Source organism: Labrus mixtus, chromosome 16, assembly GCF_963584025.1.
Source record: "Labrus mixtus chromosome 16, fLabMix1.1, whole genome shotgun sequence".
Classification (NCBI taxonomy): domain Eukaryota; kingdom Metazoa; phylum Chordata; class Actinopteri; order Labriformes; family Labridae; genus Labrus; species Labrus mixtus.
This window is the reverse complement of record NC_083627.1, coordinates 12,761,988-12,781,585: the sequence shown is the minus strand read 5'-3', so window position 1 is coordinate 12,781,585 and position 19,598 is coordinate 12,761,988. Positions and strand designations below refer to the sequence as shown.

Below are 19,598 nucleotides of genomic sequence, written 5' to 3'. Positions count from 1 at the left end.
CGTCAAAGTACTTAAAGCAGCACACACACACACACACACACACACACACACACACACACACACACACACACACACACACACACACAGCCACACACACACACACACAGACACACACACACACACACGAGAGATGCAATATGCATGTAACCACTAGGAGCAGTGTAGAGCTGTATGGTTATGAGACTGATGTGACAACGTTTGAGACACCAGAGAGCTGCTACAACAATGGAAGAAAGTTTTGAAGAAATAAAAAAAAGTTAATAGATCAATTCTACATTTATCCGCACTATGATGTGTCATTGCTGTTGCTTAGCAACAAAAATGTGTGCCCTATAGCCCTAACACTATGAGCCTACCCCCCAATTCCAAGAAGAATCAGAACACCCGACCCCTTTACGTGAGCGCGCAAAATGTAGGTGTAGGAAGTACATTTAGACTGAACCTTAAAGACACAAAGCCTGAGAAGGTAGGTGGTTTAAAGGCACCCCCACCTGGCCGTTTTGGACGTCCCTCGGTTTGCCAGATATGAGACCAGTTATCAGGTCAAACCAACAGGTGTTGCAGCGATGGAAGCGGAACTGGTTCAGATAGAAGTGATTGTACCCGACCTAAAAAGCCTCTGCATGTTTCTAATAAGCTCCACGAGCAGAAACGTGCTCAAACTAGGATCAATATTGGAGATGCTTTTGAAAAATGGAGAGAGGTTAGAACACAGAAAGGTTTACAGACCGATGCAGAGCTGGATAAACACTGAAGCTTCAGGGTCCACCACATGACAACCTGCGTGAGCATCGACTCTAGAGAGGAGGGGGCGGGAGGGAGACAGCTCTCTACAATGTTTAGAATTTAGACTGCAGTACATATTTTAAACACTAGGGGTCAGAGTTACATATTGCTCCTTTAAGATGCAGAAACTAACGTGAACACAGTAACAATGACAAACAAACCAGAAGCAGAATATGTGAATATTTATATGTGTGTGTGAAACACAGCTGTGTTATTGTGACTCAGGGCGCCAGACTGCGGCTCTTTATTCAATTTTTCTGTATGAAGAACTTGTTCATAATGAATTCATGCGAGGAGGGGCATACGTCTAATCCTACACAGAGGGTGTTCAGAGCTGGCTCCTCGCTCGCCTTGCTCTCCTCCTGTATGAAGATGTTCTGATGACCCGAGCCAAGGAGACACAAAGGAGGAGAGAGAGGGACAAAGCCAGAGGGAGAGAGAGCGAGAGACACTGAGAGAGAGAGAGGCTGACAGAGAGAGCAAGGGAGAGACGCTGAGCGAGTGAGGGAGAGAGACAAAGAGAATGATAACCCGTGTGTCCTCTGGTCGAACAAAGATGGAGCTAATGGAGGAGGATAAAAAACACAGAAAACAGATCATAAAGAAGGAAAAAAAACACCTGACGGTGAGAGATGGCGCTGTAAATATGGCGTCAGATGAAATCAGCTGCTCCTCTTATGTCACTGTGAATCCTCAGTTTATTAAGCGCCATGATGCCAGCAGCCATAGATCACCCCTCACCCCTTGGCCCGTCCTCCGCCTCGCCTCCTATAAGGCACGAGCATCCATCATGTCCAACACGCCAGATGACATCACTTAGAAACTCCATCAGCGGCGTTTGAAAAGCCATTCGCACGCAGGATATGTGCTGCTGACGGGCGTCGAGAATGAGCCGTCACGGTTAATGTCAGGTGGAGACAGGTAGAGATGTCAGGCAGCACCTTTTAGTGTGGTAATTAAAGCGTACGTGGGCGGTCTTTAACCATTTGAATGTGCACGGAGCGTGATGTTATGGCTGTCGTCTTGAGTCAAACACGGTGACTGATGTGGAAGAAAAGAAATGGACGACAAAAAGTCAAATCACATTTACAAATGAAAGAAAAATCATCTTAAATGTAGAAACTTCTGACAGCAATCTGCTGAGAAAAACGTTTTTATTCAAAGCTGCATCGTCTCTTTTTTTTCTTTGACGAATGAAACCTTAAGAGAGTCGCTGCAGACCAACGCGTCACATTTATTTTCATTTGGGATATGTCGTTACATAAACAAGTCTTATCAGTCCAGGGTTAGAGATCTAACCGCCACTTTCCACAAACTGTAATCTGTACCCGCTTCAATCAGTGCCACTGGGCGGGGTCTCCTGTACATAACATCCTTAAAAAAAGATTGTTTTCAGACACTTTGTGGTCAATATGGCCGTCATATTTACAGTCACACAACTTCCATAGTAAGTTTCAGTTTGAGTCAAAGACGACCTTAATGTCTTTAATGTTTCATCTTTAGTGGATAAAAATATTCCACTTTAAACCAGAGAGAACAGAAAGCCTTGGAGGAGGACGTTAGCATGTTGCTGTGCGTTCATGAGCTTCGCTGCTTTTAATCGTCGACATCGACAGGTTCCAACCGGACACAAAGACACAAGCTGCATGTTTGTGTCCCCACACTTTGAAATGTAAATCTGTGCTCCGAGTGAGAGTGAGTGTGGTTCACTAACTGAAACAAATGGGCCTCACAGGGGAAGCCGTTTAGTTCAGCACATTAAATCTCACACAGAAGCTTTTTAGTCACAGCCGCTTCCTGTCTCAGATGATCAGAGAATAACGGAGGAGGACGAAGTGACACCACAGAGACGTTTAGGACACGACGAGAGGACAATCTTTACAGAGATGATCCCGGAATGATCGGGATGTCTCTGGGCTCGACTACTGCTGCCTGCTGCGCTTCAGAGCTGTAAAAACACCCGACCGTGTTGGATGTAGAACACCTCTTTGAGTCTCGAGTGAATAAATGAAATAAAAACACAAACAGAGATGAAGTCATTCGACCTGAGGAAGAGAATATGTTTACAGACGAGCTAATGTATCAGAGTATAATTTACACAATGTTTTTTATCACAGCAGCACATACAGCAACAGTACGGCAGCTTTCAGTAGCAGCCCATGCTTCCTTATGCAGCGGTCTTTGACGTAGCATCTGGTGTTTCCACGGCAACGATAAACATGTTGTGTCTGTCATGGTGGCAACCTCGTAAGACACGCCCTGTTAACTCTAAAATTAAGAATTTCTCTGGCTATGATTGAACTGTTGGAAATATTTGAGGTAATTTAAGGACTCAACTAAAACATATAACATGGGTTTAGTCCATTTTTTATTAATTTGATATTTAACGTAAACATTCTAATAAAATTCTATTACACCTTAAAGTGACGGCAATAATGCAAACACACCTACCAATCCATGGACAGCTATTCATACATTTGGCCAAGACGTGAGGCGACACCACAGGTGGCCTTCGTCGCCACTAGTCCTTTGCCTTCACCTCGGTGTGTCAGGGCCTTTAGAAACCTTTCCTTCTTTCTTTTTCCTGTTTTTTGTGTTTTTGCTGATTTGTTGAATCCCTCTGTGTGGTTACTGCCCAACTCTCTCTCTCTCTCTCTCTCTCTCTCTCTGTTTGGTACGTTTTGCACTCGCATTGGTTTCACCTTTTTTCACAATTTAAAGGAGATATTTTGGCGTCCTTTTCACAGAGCACTACACTGAAAGAAAAACTTTATGTAGCTCAGACAACAAAGTAAAAACTATGAGTCTCTGATATGTCTTACCTGCAGGCTCTGCATGTATTACACCGTACAGTCTGCATGGTTCACTTTCATTTAATGTATGCAGGAACAGTCACAACACGCCCACACGTCTGAGCTTAAAGTACAGTAACATTTAGAGCGCAAAGCTTCTCCACTCAGCCTACGTGTACAGCTGTGACACTTGAAGACGATGTTTGGAAATAAAAAATCCACCTTCCATTTGTGTGGCTCTAATGACGCGTCAGCACGCTGCTGCAGACGAGTGTTTTTACTGAAGCAGCATTTAGACCAAAGTGTTTCTGCCCTCGGAGTTAGTCACCCTGCAAACCTGAGACTTTCTCCGAGTAGAGTGGATCTTAACGGCTCTTTAAACTGCTCGGGCTCGAGTGGCTCTGCAGAGTGTGAGCACAGCTGCATTAGATATTCACTCGTGCATTCAGCGAGCACACGGGTCAGCAGCAGAGGATTTAAAGCCGCCGTACTCGGCCCCGTTTGTCCTCACCTGTGCCCATAACTCACCTTAGCCTGGTTAACCACAGCTTCTCTGTGAATCAGTCTTTGTATTGGACCGGGTGGGTTAACACTGCAGAGTCAATACCTCGACACGTCCAGGCGACTCATGTCGTATCGATTCCTTCCTATACAACTGCACGATCATTCATTTCAGGACATGTTTAGTCCTTCTCTGTTAGTTTATTAACATGAAACACGACTGTGGAGGTGTGTCTGACACGAGAAACAAGGTCACAGACCAGCAACACTTCTGAGTCTGCAGCAACCTTCAGGGACAAAATGGCAGAAAGAAAATGCAGCATTATGTGGACATGTATCTTTTTTGGAAAAGAGAGGGTTCCACAAAGCAGCAAGATGAATAAACTCTTCATGTATTTTCAGAACTACCGTCCCTGAAGTTAAAGGCAAGGTGAAACAAACAACAACATGTTTTACATCTCAGTCATTTTGACCTCCTTCTTTAAGTCAGAGTGAAATTCTGGTTTACACTCTGTTAATGAGAGACAAGCTCCTTACATACATAGTCCTGAAATACACACGTGCACAAACAGGGAGGTTGCTACACAGGGAGCGTACTGAGTGGTGCCTTGCTCTAGAGCACCTAGTCAGTCCTCAGGAAGTGACTTGGCCCCTCTCTAGCCACTAGTACAACTTCCAGACTTTGGTCTACAGCGGGACTTAAACCTGCGACCCTCTGATTCCCAACCCAAGCCCCTACAGACTGAGCTACTGCCACAAAATAAAAACACAAAGTTCTGTTTTACCCTGTGCATATGTGTAATCAGATGCTTGTGTTGTTCTGCACTTTGCTTTTATTTCTGTCCTGCAGAAGGATCTTGTAGAAGTACCGCTCTTTTGCTTAACCATTGAAAGATTTTATTCGTTTAGATTATTTTGGACTTTTGCCTTAACTTGTGTAGGACAGCTAGAGAGAGATTGTGATCAATCAATCAATGTTGTTTTTTTCGCCAATTCATAACAAGTGTTATCTGGAGACGATTTACAAAAGAGCATATAACATGCAGGAAGGATTTCTCCTTTTGTATTCCTCTCGTTCCTGTTGGCCACACTTCCTCTCCGCTGAGGTGGAGGTCGGAGCAGGCCGTGCATGAATGAGGACGGCGGTGGTTGTGGGACGACACAGTCTGATGGTGGTGGCTGGGTGTCAGGGACGTCGGGTGGTAGTAATGGGATGACGTGCACCGAGTAACGACAAGATCGGTACTCAAACCTGTGACGAGGACTGAAGCTTCTGTACATGAGAGTCCTTCTCTAAACACTGCAGCACCTCAGGATTAGTCTTAACTGCTGATGAAACTTTTCATTTCCGCTGGTTGTTTGTGTTCAGTGTGAGCACCAGTGTGTGAAGTTAAACACGACAAATAATGCACAAGGTCCTCATCGGAGGAGTGAGAAGTTGTTAGCTCATGGCTAAAGCTAAAGGTTAAAGTGCTGCAGAAATGGAAGCCAGAGGGTTTTTTTCTGTTCGGTGATATTTGACATTTTTCTGGGAAAACCAGATGATTCAGTCGGGGTGGAAACTGAAAGAGAGTCTCTGGAGTGTCTCAGTGAAGTGAAGCTGCAGAGGACTCTTAGTTAGAAAGTCACTCTGACATATGGTGCAGTCTGCTCTAATGTGCTCACTGTTAAAGTCTGCCTGCTGTCTGCAGCTCTCCTCATGTGGAACCAAACAGGAGTTCTACTTGACCGTTGAGACCCCCCCCCTCCCCCCCTGCAGAGTCGCCCCCTCGCTGCTGCAGCCCCTCGCTGGGTTCTGATAGCGTTAAGTAAGCCGGATGGTGAAAAAGCGATGAAGAACCCGAACGTAGTTGGCGGTTGACCTTGGACTGAAACACTGCAGAGAGCTGCTTGTTTTGTTTGGCAGCGTGTGTGTTACATCACATAAACATAATGCAGCAGCAGCCGCTCTGAACCTCCTCGGAGATCTGAACACTCACACAACAAACGGATGAAAGCGACTGAGAACAGAAGCGTCCATTGTGACTGGTCTGACTTTACGCTGCTTGTATTAACATTATTAGTATAATGTATAGTCCACGTCCATGGTCTTCCTCTCCTGTCATGTTGGTCTGAAGTGTGAGGCGATGATGTGTCAACCTTCCTGATGCATCACCATCGGCATGTTAGGAGCGTTATTCTTAAAGTCTGGACACTTTAAATAAAGAGCCCTTCATCTGATTATCCCTGCAGAATATTAGCACGCTATCCCGTGACTGCGCCAACGTTCTGTAACGCCCGTCTGCATCTCATCCACGCACACAAGATACTCTTTATCATCTGAATGAAACACAACTAACTCAAATGTGATCCCGTCCAATTTAATGTTGGCAGATCAGAACGACTGCGCCTTAAGTCTAAAGCCCTGTGTCCACCTAGAGTTTTTTTCTGAGCGCGAGGGTTTGCTATTAAAATGTTTTCAATGAGCGTTTGCAGCAGCAGACGGCCGCCCTGAAAAAAAGCGCAGCAAACGCTCAACCTTTTTTGTGCGAGCTTCTCCAAATGTACGATATTCCTCGTCTTTTTGCCTCCTACGGATCGTGTCTTATATCCACATCCTCTTTGTCTGATTGAGTAATTAAAGATCTAAAATATAAAACATGCAGTAAAAAGTAACGTAGCTGTGTCCGTCATACAGCGGCCGTTGTCATTAAACTGATGCTAAGGGGAACATTGACACTCATTTTAAGGTAACTTGTAACAGAAAAAGTAGAGGCTTAAGTTCCTACAAATAAGACGACCTTGAAAGAGACCTCAAGGTTACCTTAATACATGACCTAAACTATGCTAAATGTACCCTTGAAGTACACTCTAGATGGTTATTAATGAAACAGGTCAAAGGTCATCTTCAAAAAGTGACCAAAGGGTGCCTAACTCAAGACACTTAAAGATTCAGGGTATCATAACAACAGTTTGTTGAATCAGGAAATCCTCTGTTCCAGGAAACAAACAGACGATGCCGGTGTAATGAGTAAGAAAAGGTTCAGCCGCTCTCAGTTTGATACCTCCAGTTTTTTTCTGTATCCGTCACACTGCTCGGCGCTCGCTACAGGTGATATTATGCAACAAGTTGCTCTGCAGCAGTAAAAACAGCAGATTTCTCCGTCTGCCTGTGTGAGTCAGTGTGATAGAGAGAGAGAGAGAGAGAGAGGGTTTGAAGCTGCACACAGAATCCAGCTCCTTTCAGTTTCACGACTTGTCACCCTCACTGTTTGGTTCTTAATGATGATTCCAGCGCAGGTTACATTAAAGGAAAGTTTGATGTGAAATTATGGTAATCACAATAATAACAAACAGTTAGACTTTTTTTACAGAACATTTGTTGAAATGAGACGGTGATTATTATTCATGCCTCCTCGTTTGTATCCCATGATTTATTCATCAATATATCCATTAAGTAAGACCGAGCAGCAGAGATTAAGGACGCACTGTGTGTTTCCTGGTTGTCTGTCCGTCTCTAACTTTATGGTGAAAGAGATACCTTGTGACCTCCGTGAGGGAATAAATGACCTGGCAACAGGATTTTGTATATTAAGGTTAAAGGTCACTGTGAACACACAAAGATATAATTCCCCCTGTGACCATTTAAGGAGATCCTTGACTTTGTGATGTCACAGTGAACACCCTGCCACACTGGATCCGTTTCTGGAGTGTGAGCGCAACCATGAGCAGGTGTATACACATCGCAGGAGAACTACAAGATCAAAGAACTACAAGATCACAAGAGAACTACAAGATCAAAGAACTACAAGACCTCAGGAGAACTACAAGATCACAGGAGAACTACAAGATCAAAGAACTACAAGATCTCAGGAGAACTACAAGGTCTCAGGAGAACTACAAGATCAAAGAACTACAAGATCACAGGAGAACTACAAGATCACGGGAGAACGACAAGATCATGGGAGAACTACAAGCTCACAGGAGAACTACAAGATCACAGGAGAACTACAAGATCACGAGACAACTACAAACTCAAAGGAGAACTACAAGATCTCAGGAGACCTACAAGATCAAAGAACTACAAGATCACGGAAGAACTACAAGATCACAGGAGAACTACAAGCTCACTGGAGAACTACAAGATCACGAGAGAACTACAAGCTCACAGGAGAACTACAAGATCATAGGAGAACTACAAGATCACGGGAGAACTACAAGATCACGGGAGAACTACAAGATCACAGGAGAACTACAAGATCAAAGAACTACAAGATCTCAGGAGGAACTACAAGATCAAAGAACTACAAGATCTCAGGAGAACTACAAGATCAAAGAACTACAAGATCACAGGAGAACGACAAGATCACAGGAGAACGACAAGATCACGGGAGAACTACAAGATCACAAGAGAACTACAAGCTCAAAGGAGAACTACAAGATCTCAGGAGAACTACAAGATCACTGGAGAACTACAAGATCAAAGAACTACAAGATCACGGGAGAACTACAAGATCACTGGAGAACTACTAGATCACGGGAGAACTACAAGATCACGGGAGAACTACAAGATCATGCGGGAATAAATATAAAAACACGCAAACATGCTCTTTTGTCTCTGAGGATGATTTGTTTTTCATTGGGTGCCTGTTTTGACGTCATGTTGATAAACGGAGTATGTGGAAATTGTGGGTAAGGGATGACTATGACAAACCTTTATCTGCTGAGTTAAAACTTTAATATCCGTCATTGAAAGGATATACGTATGGCAGCACAGACGGACTCCGCCTCTTTTAAGATGGCGAGGATTGAAGAGATGTTCCTCTGACTGATAAGATCTGCAGAGCGTGGTTCCAGGGTCGAGTCTGAGAGGGTCTGGAGATGAAGAGGGTCTAATGGATGGAGATGAAGAGTGTCTAATGGATGGAGATGAAGAGTGTCTAATGGATGGAGATGATGGAGGCCTGAGTGGTCCTGATGCTTTCTGCTGCTTGAACCGAAGACTTCACAGAGCAGGGGTCCTCAAAGAGCCCACGGGTCCTGATGCAATTTAGTTCCGTCAAACATCAAAGACCTGAATGTCGAAATGTCAGATTTGACTTCTGGAGCTCGATTTGAAACTCAGATTTATGAAGTAGAGTTTGTCTTTGTTTCATGACATGAATGAAACCTCAAAACAGCCAGTCAGAGAGATTCCTCTCACCGACGCCGATTTAACACGTCGAATCAGCCGGAAAAAGGCCGACGGGGGCCGACGGGTAGTGACAGAGCCAGATACACTGCAAATACTAGGGAGAAGAACGCTCACCAACGGTCCAACTAGGACTGACAGCCGACCATCTCCTTGGTGTGTCAGGGCCTTTAAACAAACTGTCTGATTCTTTCCCCTCTCTCTCTCTCTCTCTCTCTCTCTCTTCTCTTCTTCAGTTGCTTTTTGGTTCTACATCTTGAACATGTTGTCTCCCTCCCACTCCCCCGACTTCATTTTCCTTTTTGTTTTTGTGCGTCGTCTAGTTTTCATCGAGGTTTGTTTGTTTCTCTCTGTATTTTTCCTCTCTTTCAGTCTTTTATTGACTGCGGTCATGTCTGCGCTCGTCTGTCAGCTTCATTTGATTTCTGTTGTGTTGGGATTGTTTTTGTGCTTCTTTAATCCTCTTTGTTGTCTTTATCTCGGCTGTTAAACTGCATAATGTGAATCACGTCTCTGTGTTTTCATCCTTTTATGATTGATTATGTCTTTTTTTCTTGTGAACGAACAAATATCAGAAATGTTTGGCTGCTCTTTTACCCACAATGACTTCTGACGGATGAAGATGAATAAAAAAAAAAGTGGAAACTTGAATTTCCAAATGTCAAAAACAACATTAGAGAGCTTTTTTGAATTAATGAGAGAAAAGATAGAGAGAGCCGGTGATAGAAAACATCAATCTGCTCTAGACTCATTCTATAAAAAGATATCAACTTAAAGGAGCAATATGTAACTCTGACACCTAGTGGTTAAAATGGGTACTGCAGTCCAAATTCTAAACATTGTAGAGAGCTGTCTCCCCCCGCCCCCTCCTCTCTAGAGTCGATGCTCATGCAGGTTGCCATGTGGTGGACACTGAAGCTTCAGTGTTTAGCCAGCTCTGCATCGGTCTGTAAACCTTTCTGTGTTCTAACCTCTCTCCATTTTTCAAAAGCATCTCCAATATTTATCCTAGTTTGAGCACGTTTCTGCTCGTGGAGCTTATTAGAAACATGCAGAGGCTTTTTAGGTCGGGTACAATCACTTCTATCTGAACCAGTTCTCTTGCCCGCTTCCATCGCTGCAACACCTGTTGGTTTGACCTGATAACTGGTCTCATATCTGGCAAACCGAGGGGCGTCCAAAACGGCTGTGTTGGGGTCTCCTTAAAACCGCCTACCTTCTCTGGTCCAAACAAATCCAGAGCATTCAGGAGCAGAATCTAAAGTTAGAAGGAGAACATACTGGCTGCTGCTTTACTTTTTTTAACTGCTAATGAGTCACTGCCATTTTTCCTTGGCGGGAACTGATTCCTGAACAGTCAGGAGGCACATGTGTTAAGACTGAAGGGTTGTTGTGTAAGGGTTGAGGAGGTCGGTTATATGAGAGGGTGCAAAGCCATTTAGGGCTTTTGAAAACAAATCAATCCTGTAATGTGAAGAGAAGCCAGAACTGGGCTGATATGATCCCTTTATCATACCAAGTCACTTTAATCACTTGTCACTTTATCGTGTCATTCTCTGCAAATACTGTCTCAATTCTCAATTCCCCCCAGTTAACTTCATCATTCATTTTGTACTGTATATACCCCTTGTTTTTATTTTTATTTTTATTTTTATTTTTATTTTTATTTTTATTTTTATTTTTATTTTTATTTTTATTTTTATTTATCTTATCTATTCTGTTTAACGTGTATTTTCAAGCTTTCTTGTCTGTGCTGCTGTAATGCCCGAATTTCCCCTCTGGGGATCAATAAAGTACTATCCTATCCTATCCTATCCTATCCTTTACCTGAGCCAGTCAGAAGCCTGGCTGCAGTCGTGACAGGGGCGACTGTCTGATCCCGGTGCACAGGGAGTTATAAATGTCAAGGCGGAAAGAGATGAGAGCGTCAGGTAGTTCTTGTTAATCAAAATAAAAACGACTCTAACAAATGAAAATCTTTCCTCTTTGTCATTGCAGATCTCTTTCGATCTTTTGTGGGGAGTCAACATACATCAAATCCCAGGATGCAACAGGTGTGACCCCCGCTGACTGTCCATCCCTGAAGCCGTCCGTCACCCTCGGCTAATCGACACATCCTGCTCTGAGGCGCCTCATCAGCCCGGAGTCTGAGCGGCCTCGACCCTGCAGCACCGAGGACACCGCAGAGAAGAAAAGGATTACTTTGAGAAAGTCCTGGAAGAGCTGGACTAAACGTGACCTCTGACCCCGCTGGATGTAATTTGAGAAAATCTACCTGAAAGGATGTGTTCCGCGAGGAGGTGACGTGCTGCTCGTCCTGTCATGTAGCTGATACGACCTGCAGAAACCTCCAGCAAACTTTTCCCCCACATGTGGCCATTTTTAACAAGCTGAGAGTTTCTGTGTGTACTGACACACACACAAAGACAAACACACAGAGACACACTAGATGAGCTGAGCGAGGACTTCTAAAGTGCCACCAGGTTATTATCAGCTGCAGCGCTTCCTATTTTCCTCTTTAATCTTTGTATTCTGAGTAATCATCTTTTTAATTAATGGCGACGGTGGCGTGAAATCTTCCCTCGACAACTCCTCCGCCACCACCTCCCTTCCCTCGCCACTCTCTCACCGCCGCCAGAGACACCTGAAACCAATTAGCAGCAGCAGATATAGACGGGGATTAGACACAGGAAGAGCAGCAGAGATTAGATTCACACACAAAGAGGGAGAAAAGGGGGGAAAAAAAGGCGCCATAGGACAAGGAGGGCGGGGCTTAAGAAAACCTGTCAGTCATTCAGCGTGATCGATAGGAGGGAGGAGAAGAGGGCGGTGCTGCAGGGAGGAAATGGCGAGCTCAGGGCGGCCGCACACTGCAGAGATTACTAGTTGTGAGTCAGCAGGTAACTGTAGGAGCCCTGAGTCTTGACTGACAGGCACCCAGCCGCTGAGGACTCCATTGTTATTCCTCGCACTGTGCAGGAGAGAGAAAGTGTTGGCCGGACGCCACCATCAGGGCCAATTAAGGGGATTTGATTATATGCCTTAATCTCTGCAGTCAGGTGTAAAAAGCAGACAGGAAGAGAAAGAGGAAGGCAGAGCAGGTGCCAGCGATACACACCATTATCTCCAGCCGTCCGCCTGTGATTGAGTTTGTTTCTGGCCCAGTCGTGTTCATTCCTTTCTTCATCTCGAGAGGCCCGTGGAGGCGGGAGCAGGCGAGAAAAAGGGGGGCAAGGCAGGCAGTGAAAGGCCCTATGTTCTGTGTCAAGAGTTAATTCTTCACATTCATATTTAGCGACTGCATAATTCTCTCCCTGCGTCGAGGCTTGAACACAGATTTACTACCTTCTCTTTCCCACGATTTCATCTCCTCCTCAGTCCTGCCGCCAGATTTTCTTTTGACTCGTAGCCTCGACATTTTCATCGTCAAAGTTGAGAAAGAGACTCAAAGACAAAAAAAAACATCAAATCCAGAGACAGCAAGAGATCGAATCTGGAGAGGAGAGAGCGCAGACTTTCCCCAAAGCTTCTCCTCCTTGGAGTTTTTCCCCCCCCTCATCATTCCTCCTTGTGGATGGTATATTCTGCGCTTGTGCGTGTCTGTTTGGGCTCCTGCCGAGATTAAACTGGCTTCCATCGTCCCGGGGAATCGTTTGAAATCGGCTCCTGGTGTCGTCATCTTCATTCTGTGAGTACTTCAGCTCCTCTCCTCCTCCTTTGTCTGTCGCTTCACCTCTCTCGCTCTGGGCTCCTACTGCTTTACTTTCCTCTTTTCGTCCTCCTGCTGAGTCTGTATGAGATTATGTTGCAGATGCACATAAATGACAAAATGATATTCGAACGATGCAAACGCCCAACGGTTCACAATGTTAAGACTCATCTCTGAAGTTGCCGAGGTTTCTTTACACACACTGAAACTCTTTCTTTGATGCTTCTATGTTTGCTGCTGTTCCAGTGTCTCTAAAGCCTCTTCTTTTTACCTCTTTCAGCTTCTTTATTTTGCCTTGAAAACAGCAGGAATGTTGTTGTCACAAAGCATTGTGGGATATCAGGAGTCTGTGTTTAGTGTTGTCAACATTTTTGGGGCATCTTGATGCTTCCGGCTGCAGCAGAGCTTTAGCTTCAGTGTGGACTGTGTGCTTATGTAGTTATTTTTCTTACAACGTGAGCCATCACATGAAAAACCAACAACAGAGCGCCGCTAATGTACGCTCGTTATTCAGGCCGCGGACGTACCTGTCAGGAGCTAACAGGCTCAAATAATTATTGGGATGGACGTAAAAAGAAAAACTGACCTTGAGTTTGAAACAAACCTTCATCTTTAATTAAAGTTAAAGTTAATCCAGAACCAAGGAGGTTTCAGATGCTCCTTCGACCCCCTCCCCCCCCACCGCTAACAGTTTAAAAAGCAGCCTCACCTACCTCCTCTCTCACCCTCTATTAGCTCTGCTCAGTCAGTCTCCTTCCTCTCTTCCTTCTTTTTCTCTCCTGCTTCATGAATCTCATTGATGAATCCCTCCTGCATCCTTAGCTCCCCCCCCTTCTCCCCCTCCCCCTCATCCTCCTCCACCCCCTCTTCCCCTCAGCGCGTGTCGTGGTGCGTCATGGTGGGCGTTCGGTCAGGCTCGGCGCTCAATCTTTCATTTCTTCTTCTGTTTGATAATAGTACGCGGCTCGGAAGTGATGTTCCTGCGTAGGACGAGAGAATCAATAAAGCTTTATTCAGCTGCTGGATGCCTCTGTGTGTGTGTGTGTCTATGGGTTTATGTGTGTGTTTGTGTGCTTGGATTTAAGAAAATATTCCTGTGTGTGTGTTGTGTGTGTGTGTGTGTGTGTGTGTTCCAGGCTCACCGCTGAGCTGTGCGTGTGATTTGAATGTTGATTCGAAATAATCGGGGCGAGCAGCGTGCTGAGATGAGCTTCCAGCAGGCCCTGATTGGTTGATTATGAAGGATTGTGTTTGTGAACGCAGCCTGTTTATTAAAGTGCAGCGCTGTGATTGAAGTAGATCAGCTGTAATGGATCCTAATGTGTTATTGGCCTTTTGTGGCTTTAGTTAGATCCAAGCTGCAGTATAAGAGTACGATTGGAAAAGCTGTTTGTTTCTGTGAGGAAGAGGAAACATTCTGCAGGATGTCTTGCTGTCGAGTCATTCAGCGGTCGTCAGTGTTCTAACGTCACGTTTGGGCATCGTCCCAGCTCAATAAGAAGCTGAGCTGAGGGGGTGATGAAAAGTAAGAGGAAATAGAAAAGACAGAAAAAAACGCTTTCATTCAAATTGTTTCCAGCGCCATGAGGTGGGAATCATCTGCATTTCCGCACTGCAGGAACTTTTTAATAGTTCTACGACCTGATACAACCCTCCCCCCTTTTTTATGGATCCGCACCACAGGAACTATGAACTATTTTAGCTCCTGCTTCAGAGCAGGTACTCTCTCAGCACCGCGGTGATGATGGATAGAGAAGAAGTGCCCATGGTGTGTAGTGCTCAGGGAACTCCCTAGTGGATAGTTCCTTTTCAAAAAAGACTGAGTATCTTCAGATCTTCTCTGAGCCAATCAGGAGTGATGACAGGGATCTAAACCTTCAGTCAGGAGCATTGACTTCGGGGGTTATTTTGCATTTCTTTTAGCCTGATAGCAAAATGATAAAGTGGCTTTTGCACATGCAAGAAAAACCTGTGAGAAAAAGACACACAAAGGGTTAATGTTTAGCAAACTGTATCGCTGTGCTCCAGTTAAATGAGTCATTGTGCAAACATCTGGAGCAATGTTAGCCTCTTTCTCTGCAAACGAAGCTAATTGCAAAACGAGCACTGGCGCAAAACAGCCTCACACAGTCTGTTACAGTCTGCTGAGAGTTGGTGGTAACTGTGCCGCAGTGTTTATGACATTATCATAAATTAGATGTAAATATAGGTTTGGTTAATCTAGAAATAGACAAAAAGCTGAAGTTCAATCAGTCAATCAATGAATCTTCATTAATACCTTCTTTCAGACAAATTTAGACAAAATCAGAACGTGTCAGTTATGACATTCACAAGGAGCCCGGCAGACAAGAGATGTCGAACCTAGGAGGACGGGGCTTGACAAAGGGTTACTTCCTGGTTATGGTGGTACATGACAAAGGATTGGCTGAGGTTGTTGCTTGCTGGATAGAACATAAACTGTCCACGGTGGCTCACAGTCACATGAGCTTACAAGAATCACTGCGCCTTCACTTTCATCTTTGAACGTTAAAAGAGAACGGCCTGATGATCACATGAAGCTTTGAGCTGTGATTTCATTAACAGCTGAGATTTCCTGCTGAGCAAAACCTGAATTCAACTTCTCGTGTCTCTGCACTCACCTGCAGAAACTCTGCAGGAAATGATCACCATACCAGGGTGGAATGGGGACATTCCCATAGAGCTTATAGGCTGAGTCCTTTAGTTATTAAATACTTCATCATGGAAGGACTCTGACTCGAACGTGCCCGCCTTTAAACCCGACCACATCTATCCAGACTCTATTAGATGCCACAATCAGCCGCGGCTCTTAAAGAGCTTCTGTCTGGGGACGCTATTACCTGCAGACTGTAACGGCGAAGGAAGATAACGATTATAGGGCCTTCGTCATTTTTCCTCCTCTCCTCCTCCTGAGCAGAGAACAGGTGGAGAGAGCTCAGAGGATGGAGGCTTTAAGGGCGTCAAAGCTCCTCCATCACTGTCTGAGACGCACGCTGCATCACGCCGATAATTGAGGAGGTCGTATTGATATCCTGCCCGGCTGTGATGAAAGAAAATTACCTCCATTTACGGTTAATGGCTCCGAGTGGGGACGGCCGTATGGAAAACAACGAGTCAGGAAGAAGAGTTCAACAAGGAATCACAGCAGTAAGAATTAGAGGTCATAAATAAGGATTTAAAAACCTTCATTCAGGCTTCTCTGGAGGGACGGGGTGGACAGGAGTCAAGCAGAAAGCGCTCCGCCTTCAGAAGTTCCTTCATCTTTCTCATTATTTCATTGCAAAGCAGAGCTGCTGAACAATAAACAAGATAAACAAGACAAGAAGAAAATCAAAGTGCTGCTTAGAGGCACAAACTCTCATTACATCACTGCTGCTGCTTCGTCTTTTATGATTCTGCGTAGGACTAGAGAGGCTGCGAGATCAGCTGTAAGGCCTGCGTATCCAAAGCCGGGACTTTTTGAGTCTTAAGAAATGTCGACAAGAACTTGTGTCGATATATAAGGTTGAATAAAACAAGTGAGAATTGGTTATTAAGTCCTGGTCATGGTTACTGATTTCTGACAGCAAGAATCATGACTCTCAATTCTTTAGAGGAAAGTTCTTCATCATTTTGATTTTCACAAACCAGAGATTTCCCTCCACGCTGCGTCTCCTGTCAGTCCCAGAACTGAAACTGAAACAAAAGGGTTTTTACTTGAGCTCAAAAATTCTGATCGTTTCCCGACATTAACCGATTTGTTTTGGTGCCTAAACTTCACAAGTGCGTGTGGTATGGTGTTGGAATGTGTTGGCTTCTATTTAACCTCTGTAAGTTTTGGGAAAAAAAAGCTCTTTTAGATAGGTCGCGGTGTGCGCTGTGCTCCCGCGGAGTCGGGCGCAGAGCGGAAGGGGAGCGTGCGCACCGAAAGAAACGGCGCACGTTGCTAAACCAAGCAATAGTCAGAGAAATAGCTGCTCATTGAATGCACAGCATGTTTGTATGCGTCCACTGTTCAGTAGAGAGCTCTGACCATTCTCCTGCAGAGAAGAAGAGGGCGTGGCTTCGTCAGATCAGACGACAGGATGTGGGAGGAGTTTCGTCTCGTCCAGGAGCTGCAGCTCTATAACGAGCGCTTCATGAACACGCCACACATTTCCGCTGCTGTTTGAAACTCACCTGGTACCCAAACTGTCGGACATCTTTACAAACTGGAGCTCTCTCTCCGCCGCGCCAGAGATGAACATTTGGATTTGAACCCAGCCTCCTGCTGCGAAGGCTGAGTTTGTCCTCGACAGTATTTTTTTTATTCCTTGCTGAAATGAATCCAAAAGATGTTCTTGTCAGAAAAATAAAAAAAAAAAACACTTTTTTTAAAAATACAGGATCGAGCTGCCGTGTCAGCTCTGATTGGATCTCACAGAGCGAGCAGAGTCAGCCTCCTTCAGAGACGTCGATCAAACCGTCAGCCCGTTTGCTGCTCTGACGCCGCTCGCTCCTGTAATAACATGAAATGACATTCGATTCAGTCTCTGCTGGGTTGATGTTTTAAAAGGTCAGCTCCAGAGCTCAGACAGAGGAGATCAAATTTCATGTGGACGTTGATTTATCTTTCAGCGGGAAGATGTCTCAGTTTATGGGGAGTTGTGTCTGTGATAAGAAAGCGTTGAATTATTCATGCAAATGTTTTTGAATGACGGCTGTGCGGAGCTGAACCTGCAGGACTGTGGATCTGTACGGCGCACACTGCAGGCCTTAGTGCTCAGGTGTGATGTTTTAGTTTGGATGGTCACATTACGTATTAAATGTGACCTGTTTCAGCTTCCCGTGTGACCTGGTCATGAACTGACCTGCTTCTGTTCGACCGCGTCTTTCTATCTGCTTCTTTCAAAACACAGGTCAGATATGATACGACCTCTTACGTTTAGCCTGTACTGAAGTCTCTCCTCTAATCCTGTTGAGGTCTGACACTTCCCTCCATCACAGCTGTCTTCATGTCTGTTTTCATTGAGTCACAGTGATCACATCCCCGCTCGTCCCGCCAGATCAGCGCTGTGACGAGTGTCGCTCCGTGCAGTCAGACCGGGCTTCCCTCTAAACTGTATCCTGCTCTCTGTGTGGAGTGTGAATGTTTTTATTCTGTAAGTGTTTTAAATGTCTTCTTTAAAGGTGGAAGCTGTAATGCTCTTATTTATCAAAAGAATTCATTATGTTTTTGTAAGGAACCTGCTCCTATTGGATCGACATCAACAGCTGATTCTGAAATGATAGAATATTAACAATCAGCCATCTTTGTCCTCCCTTGAACGAGGACAGATGAAAGTCTGTACAAACATGCATGTGTAGAAAGTTTGCAACACACAGTATGTAAATTCAGCCACTAGGGGGCGCTTAATCAAAACGATAACAAAAGTCGACGTCGAGGCTGGCCGGGAAGCATGGGAGTGATCACCCCACCACCCCAGATGAAAACGACCTCAGAGTTGACCGTAGTCATGACGACCGGGTGAAACTGACCTGAGGAAGAGAATATGTTTCCAGACGAGCTATTGTATCTGAGTATAACTTACATGAGGTTTTTTTTATCACGGCAGCTTTTAGTAGCAGCTCACGCTTCCTTATGTAGCGGTCTTTGGTGTTTCCACGGCAACGATAAACCTGGTGGCTCCGACATGGCGGCTCTGTCATGGCGGCCGCCACAACAAGACATGTAGAACTCTCAATTGAAGGATTTCTCTGGCCTTCAAAATGTCTCCTATCTGGCGTTACTGCTGATGCATGAAAGGCTGTTTGAGAGTTTTTAGGCGATGGGGCTGCTGAATATGAGATGGATGAACATCCTCTTTGCACTGAGCCACATGTATTAATGTTTAAATTAAATCCATATATTCTTAAGCTCCCAGCAGCAGCAGAGTTAACAAACTACCGGCTCACGGCTGAAGGCGTTTGGCTCGCTGACAGATTAGTTTTCATCGTCTCCTCTCATGAAGTCATATCCATTTGTACAGAAACCGCATCAGCACCCTGATACACGCATACATCACACTGCACGTCTGTCTGCTGTACCCGAGTGTGTGTTTGCGTGTGTGTGTGTTTGTGTGCTTTCGCTGCAGCGCTGCCTCGGTGTCTCATCACTAAATATGGCCGGCCTGACCTTTTCCCTGAAACGTCTGAATCCTCCTGAAGCTCTGATCTGTTATCGATTCTGCCTCCTGAGCGCTCTTCTTCAGGTATGAACGGAGATGAAGATGAAGAGGCTGCAGAACGAGGACTGTGAAATAAAGCGTATGCGGCTCGATATGTGGAAAGTCGTCCACATCACAGCGCTGATCAGGTAGGAAAAAAGAAAAATCCAAAGCTGACCCTGATCGACTGGAGTGGACCGCTGCAGCGTTTAATGAGCCGGCGCTCTGACTCACACTTTAAAAAGACTGAAAAATGAACCGCTGCTGGCTGCAGACAATCTACAAGACCTCAGTGTCCTTCCTTCAGAGTCTGCGGCTCAGAGGAGAAAGACAAATTTTACAAAGAAAAGCCGCGACAAGCGAGCGCCGATAGCTGAGTCAGCTGATCTTAAATTTTTACATCCAGGTGTGTTTAAAGTCTGTTAACAGCTCCATCAGAAACCTGTTGCTAAACACAC

The 19,598-nt window shown here is 44.9% G+C and overlaps 1 protein-coding gene across 1 annotated transcript in view; it reads left to right on the top strand.

Moving 5' to 3' along the window:
• Positions 1–19,598, top strand: part of LOC132990789 (glutamate receptor ionotropic, kainate 5-like) — a 180,806-nt gene that overhangs the window by 6,298 nt on the left and 154,910 nt on the right. The window contains 1 exon segment of the mRNA XM_061059226.1: positions 11,248–12,937. The gene's annotated coding sequence lies outside the window, so the exon portion shown is untranslated.